General features: G+C 53.4%; 1 protein-coding gene across 1 annotated transcript in view; it reads left to right on the plus strand.

Moving 5' to 3' along the window:
- Positions 1-6,394, plus strand: part of Pdxk (pyridoxal kinase) — a 30,746-nt gene that overhangs the window by 754 nt on the left and 23,598 nt on the right. The gene's annotated exons all lie outside the window — the stretch shown is intronic.

Consider the following 6,394-nt stretch of genomic DNA (forward strand, 5'->3'; position numbering starts at 1 on the left):
GCTTCTATCTTAAGAGACAGCACAGTTTGCTGAATTTCGCCTTGGAAGCAACCTGTTAGAAGGGCTGTAGCCTATCACCTTTCCAGAGCCTCTTTCCCTCCGTGAGATGTGTATGCCATGAATGAGGCTATCTCCGGTCATTTCTGGCCATTGGTGCTTCCTGCTTGTGATCAGGTGGCCCTAGGAGGGAACTAGGGTGCAGTGGGTATTAGAATGGGGGCTAGGGACAATGACAGAGTGACTGGCACTTCCTTGCCTGGCCGGTCCAGCAGGAAGATTGGGCTGATCTGGCCAACCAGGTGGTGGCTTCCTTCACTGTAGCTCTTTGGCTGCTCACTGAGCAAGGTGGCAGGTATCTGTTCATCGCATGCATAGTAGCTGCCCTGACTCTATGGGGACATTAGGAAGGAGCACCTGGCTACTGCAGACCTGCAGGAAGGATCTAGAAGGAAGAGAGGTGGCCCAGGGCACTAAAGATAGTCTGAGGGCTGTCCTGAAGCTGGCATGCTTGGCAGACAAAATAGGACAAATGGTGATGGGTGTATAGTACAGGGGTTCAAGTCCATAGGCACGGGGCGATGGCTGAGGTTTGAGCCCCTATTGGTCGATAAGCAATTCTTCACCCACACCAACACCTATTACTCCTCCCCAGATGCACGGTCTGGTGCTTCATGCTCTTAACTGTTGCTCTCTAGGACCAGGGGTAGGGAGCAAGATCACTGAGGTGAGACTGTACTTAGGAGCGAAGGGGTAGAGTCCCTGAAGCAGGAACAGCCAGGGAAGGTGGAGCCAGGTTGAGCTCTAAGCGGTCCTGTCACCTTGGGCAGAGGTGAACAGGGCTCCTGGGGCCCTGTGTCCTGCATCTCTTGTCTCTTCCACCTGCTGCTGCTCTTACTTCACTGAGTCCTCTGCCCCTGTCTGGACCTCTGTCCTCTAGACTGCACCAAGGACTCAGCTATCTCATTCAGCCTGAAGCTACGGTGTTTCATCTTCTCAGGGAGGAGACTCTTCTTCGTTTCCCTCCAGAGAGGTGCTTAAGGACCTGGGGACTCCTTTGAGGTTCATGTTGGCATTTTGCTGCTCACCATACCTCTGTATACTCTGGACAGGGAGAAGCAACGGGATGGTGGGCAGGACACCTCCAACATGGAGAGCCCTTAGCACGTGTGAGGAACTGGCACTGTCAGAGTCTGCGGTGACCTGGGGCCAGCACTAGCCATCCTTTGGGCAGCTGTTCCAAGAGGAGCAGCCCTCAGGTCCAGAGCTGCTTTCAGTGGAGGTGGTGTGTGTGTGTTCTTACTGTACAATCTGGAGTGCACGGTCTCATTCACACTGCTGGAGAGGGGAAGGAAAGCTAGAGGTGGGGAGGATGTAGTCGTGGGCTGGAGTCCCAAGATTTGTCCCAGTGCTGCTCCAAGAAGGCCACAGGCAGGAAGGCTGGAGAGGCCGCTTGGGGCTGACCCAGGTGACTGGAGGTTGTACCATCAGGTGGCTGTCCAGTCATGCCAGAGTAATGGCTGGGGAAGTTTCTGCGTCTCCCTTGTAGACCTGGCACTTGTAGACTGTTGATGAGCTAGTACCAGGGCTTCTGGAGTCGCTTGTGCTGGGCCTGACTTGAGGTTGGGGAGCTCCCGCTATCATATGCCACTGGGGCACAGCCTCATACCTGAACCATCAGCCCTGCCTCCCCAGGGCTCCCTTTAAAGTCTTCCGAGCTCCCTCCTCCCCAGTCTCCCACAGGCAGCTGGGAAATAATCATACAGAGGGGCAGCAGAACCTCACCCCTGTTTTAAGATTTTGCTTCTGGCCCCAGGCCAGGGTGTAGTGGCCAAAGGTTTCTTGTGACAAGAGTCAGGAGGGAGTGGGGTACCAGAGGGAAAAACGGAAGGTTGGCAGAGCAGAAACAGGGTAAAGGGAGAGTGGGGACAGGCTCCTGAGCTCCCCGCCCTTCCCCCTCCCTTTCTCACTCCCCTCTGCTACAGGGGGTCTGGGACCCTGGGGCTTTCCTGCTGTGTTGGCTCTAGACTGTGGGTGAGCAGGAAAGGGCAGGGTGAAGTGCAGTGCACCCCGGCCCTGCTGCCTGCTCCCCTCTACCGCCACCACCGCGTCTTTCCTCCTTGTTTTCTGTGGTGGAGAAGACTGAATGCAGGGCCTCGCGTGTGTTAAACAAGTGCTCGTCCACTGAGCTGTGCCCAGGCCCCTATCCCTTCCCTTTTAAAATAAGGTCTCACTGTGAAGGCCTGGCTGACCTCAAACTCGCTGACCTCTGCCTCCAGCGTGGGGATGAGAGATGTATGCCACCATGCTTGGCTTCCCAATACCCTGTTTAATGCTGCTGGGGACAGAGGCCAGGGCCTTTCTCACACGTGCTAAGTAATGCTGTACAGCCAGCCACACTTCAGCCCACTTCCTCCTGCAAGGGACAAGAGTCAGTATCTCAAGGGTGTTTGTGTATGCATCCACCCCTGTGTGGGTGTGTGTATACGTCTGCACATGTATGTGAGCAGGCGCAGGAATACACATAAGTATATGCGATGGGCTTCCTGAGCCCCTTGTGTGTGTGCAGAGCCTTCCTCACAGAATGGTTTGCCAGCCCGTGTTCTTTATGTGTGTCAAGGGTTGTGTCTCATTTCTGTGTGCTTTCGGAGAAATCTGAGAACATTCAAGTTCAGGATCTAGTGAAAGACTGCAGTGTTGGTGATTTCAAGATGTCCCTTAGGCAAGGGAAGAGAGCCACAGGGACTGAGCTGTGGCTTCGAGCTGGGTCTTCTGAGGGTGGCAGGCCCCTGACTGTGACGGAGGAGCCAGTGTGTTGGATGGAGAGGCACCTCCTGCTCTGTCCTTACCCGCGATTGTCTCCTGGAAAAGCAGCCCCTTGAGTAGCTAAACTGAGGACAATAGACAAGACATGGCCCATCCAGGGGCCAGTTGCTGTGAACGGGTGTGAGGTCCCATGGGTGGAAGCCTGCCACCCCGCCCCCTCTGGGGCACTGTGCAGGAGGTCCTGAGTAGAGAGACCAGAGTGCAGAGTAAGGGCAGCTCTGGTGAGTGGCCTGTAGGGGTGAACTAAGGCCACATTGTGCAGCTCATTTGGGGTCAGGAATGCTATTTTGGCACTCCCTGGAGGTTCAGCCACTCTCAGCTTGTCTGAGCCAGATGTGAGCAACTGGCCAACTGATAAACAAAGGGGGTCGTGGGAACAGTTCCTGACCAGATTTCATCTCGGTGACCACCTGGAACCTAGGTGAGCCTGTATCAGGGTTACTGAGTCTCAGGGTGACCTGGCAGCAACAGGTGCTGGCAAGGTCAGCCCCTGGCTGTGCCTGCCTAGCACTGTAATCCTGGCATGAGTGCTGTGAGCCAGGCTGAGGGTGGCCCCAGGACCTGGAGTGAGCAGGGTGGGTAGAGAGATGCCTTGCAGACATAGGTAGATAGATGCATTGTGGGACACAGGCTGTCTCTATAGCATTCACCATGGAGATCAGAGGGTGTGGTTTGGCTGGACTGGAAGGCTGGTCAGTGGCCAGGGGTGGGAGGGATGTGGGGCCTTTGGCAGTTAGGTGACTCAGGGTGACACAGTCACAAGACGCTTGCCCAGCCTGCTTGCCGATTCCCATCCGTGAAAGAGGCTTAAGCATCAGCCTGGGACTGGTTCTCCATGGCTGGAAGCACCTGTGAGGATCAGCCTGCCCACCCCCTCCTATCTGCCCCTAGATGTCTGTGGAAGAACCACACTGGAACATTCCAGAGCTCACCCCACTGCTGCTGTGCTGATTCGCTCTGCCTCCCTTGGAGATTAGCTGAGCCATTGCTCTAAACACAGCATCTTCAGGCTGTGTGAGCCTCTCTGCTGGAGGTTTGATGATGCAGCAGTGGAGGCGGGCATGGGGCCCCTGGGATGTGCACCACCTGCTCACACAGCCAGCCCAGCATAGCACACATCACTGCTGGGGGCAGGGGCTGAAGAGGAGCCTGTGACAGGCATGGGCAACAGGAAGCAGAAAAGGCAAGCTCCATGTTCCTGTTATGGCTTTCAATTTCCCAGGTGCCACTTGTCCTAGTATGGAGGTGTTGTCCCCTGCAGTGGGAGGGAGAACGTATAACAGGCTGTGTTGGGGATGCTTTAACTACCCCAGGGGACAGCAGAGGCTTCTCCACAGGATGGTGCTGTCCACTTTGCACACCCCTTACCCTCATCCATCAGCAGGTCAGGAAACTCAGTCTTGAGCTGGACACTGAGAAGTGAACCCTAGCTAAGCCTTTGCCAGCTGTGGCTCTCAGCACTGCTGGCTCTCAGTGCCGCTGTCTTCACATTGGTTCCCAGCTCACACAGTTATCTGTAGGGAATTTGTTCTAAGATCCATGGTAGATGCCCTAAAATGAAGGTAGCACTGAATGCTCTATATAGAGTATGTGTTACAGGAATTTTGTCTAGGTTGTTGTCTGTTCAGTTGAATAGAGCTTTGAGTTGGAGAGGCGGAACTCACATTCAGCTGGCTTGGATGAACCAGAGAGTCCTTAGTGAACTCAGAACTGGAGAACGAGTGGCCCCAGGGAGCAGAGAGCGGGGCCCAAAGGTTGCATGGCCTTTTTGGAGCAGGTCATGGCTGTGGTGATTGTTTCACGTTCTTATCTTGTATTTGTCCCCAGGTTTTATAATATAATCAACAGTGAGAGAAATCCCAGCAAGTATTTTGTCCTGTGCCCGTACACCTATAATTTGCATTTATAAGACAGGAACTAGAAGAGCTTAAGAACATAGCAAAGGAGAGAGTAGCCATTACCTACCTGCTGAACCACGTTAGTGAATGCAGGGCTAGAGAGATGATGGCTCAGTGATTAGGAGCACCAGCTGCTCTTGCAGAGGACCAGGTTCCACTCCAGCACCCATGGTAGCTCACAAAGGTCTATAACTCCATTTCCAGTGATTTCCTGCCCTCTTCTGGCCACCATAGGCACTGCATGCACATGGTGCACATACATACATGCAGACAAAATATCTATGCCCTTCAAAGAAATCTGTTGGTGAGTGTGTACTCACTCTTACCTATCCATCTACCTCGAGTCAAGAGAGATTTTTCCTGGTGTGCGTGTGTGGTGTGAGAGATATGTGTTTGCATGTTCACAGTATGTGGTACATGTGTGCCATGTGTGTGGAGGTTGAGGGTTGTCACATTCACAGGCATTTACATGGGTTCTGGGGATCCAAATCCTAGTGCTCACATTTACTCGTGTTTGTGTATTGAGTGCTTTGTCTCTGAGCCATCTTCCCAGCCCCTGAAGACAGCGTTCAATATCCTGGGGCCTCATTGGCCATGGATACATGAAACCATGAAGCCACAGTGTGTGTGGATCAGAGGAAGCTGCTGCCCTCTAGGTTAAGAAAGGGAAGTTTGCTGGGCAGTGGTAGAGCATGCATTTAATCCTAGCACCTGGGGAGGTAGCAGCAGGCAGTTAGATCTCTGAGTCTAAGTTCAGCCTGGTCTGCAGAGCAAGTTCCAGAACAGCAAAGGAAAGGAGAGCTGACAGTGGTGTTCAGAATGAATTGGAGTAAAGGAAGTGGTCAGTAGCTCTGAGCCTGGTGTTGTCACAGAATCGCAGGGGGTGAGCCTACTGCCTGGGGTGCTGGGCTATGCCCATTGCATATGATCAGGGATCAGGGGTTCTTGGCTTCACCCGGGAACAACAGAAAACCCTAAACTCTAGAGAGGCATAGTGGGGTCCAGCTGGGGACGAGGTAGAATGCACGTAGTAGAGACACAAAAGTCAGTGTAGACGTTGAGGGGGTGAGGATGGGCTGGCGTCACACGGGCTTCAGCAGGAACTCGGGCAGCGGTGGGGAGTGGGGCTTGCAGAAGGCGTGGAAAGCAGTGTTGTGCAGCTCTGGTGGTCTGCAGCGTGTGGGGAGTGGAGACAGGAATTAGGGACTGTTGCGGTGCTCTGTGGCTGTGAAGAGACTGTAACCATGGCAACCTACAAAGGTGTTATGTGAGTAGTAGTGTGTTTTTTACTCTTTCAGCTCTTTTGGGGGACCTGCCACCCAGCTCCCAAATGAATCATACATGGAGGCTTATTCTTAGTTATAAATGTCCGGCCTTAGCCTGGCTTGTTGCTTGCTAGCTTTTACTTCAACTTAGATTATCCTGTCTTCCTTTTGTAGCTGGGCTTTTCTCATTCTCTGACTTCTTTGGATCTTACCCTTACTCTGTGGATAGTTGTATAGCTGGATGGCTGGCCCCTGGTGTCCTCCTCCTCCTTTGGCTACCTCTCCTTCTCCCAGATTTCTCCTATTTATCCTCTCTGCCTGCCAGCCCCAATCCTTTCTCCTGCCTCGCTATTGACCGTTGAGATCTTTATTAGACCCTCTGGTGTTCTAGTCAGGCACAGTAACACA

This window comes from Alexandromys fortis, unplaced genomic scaffold (assembly GCF_014885135.2).
Source record: "Alexandromys fortis isolate MF-2015 unplaced genomic scaffold, M_Fortis_MF-2015_v1.1 scaffold_9, whole genome shotgun sequence".
Taxonomy (NCBI): domain Eukaryota; kingdom Metazoa; phylum Chordata; class Mammalia; order Rodentia; family Cricetidae; genus Alexandromys; species Alexandromys fortis.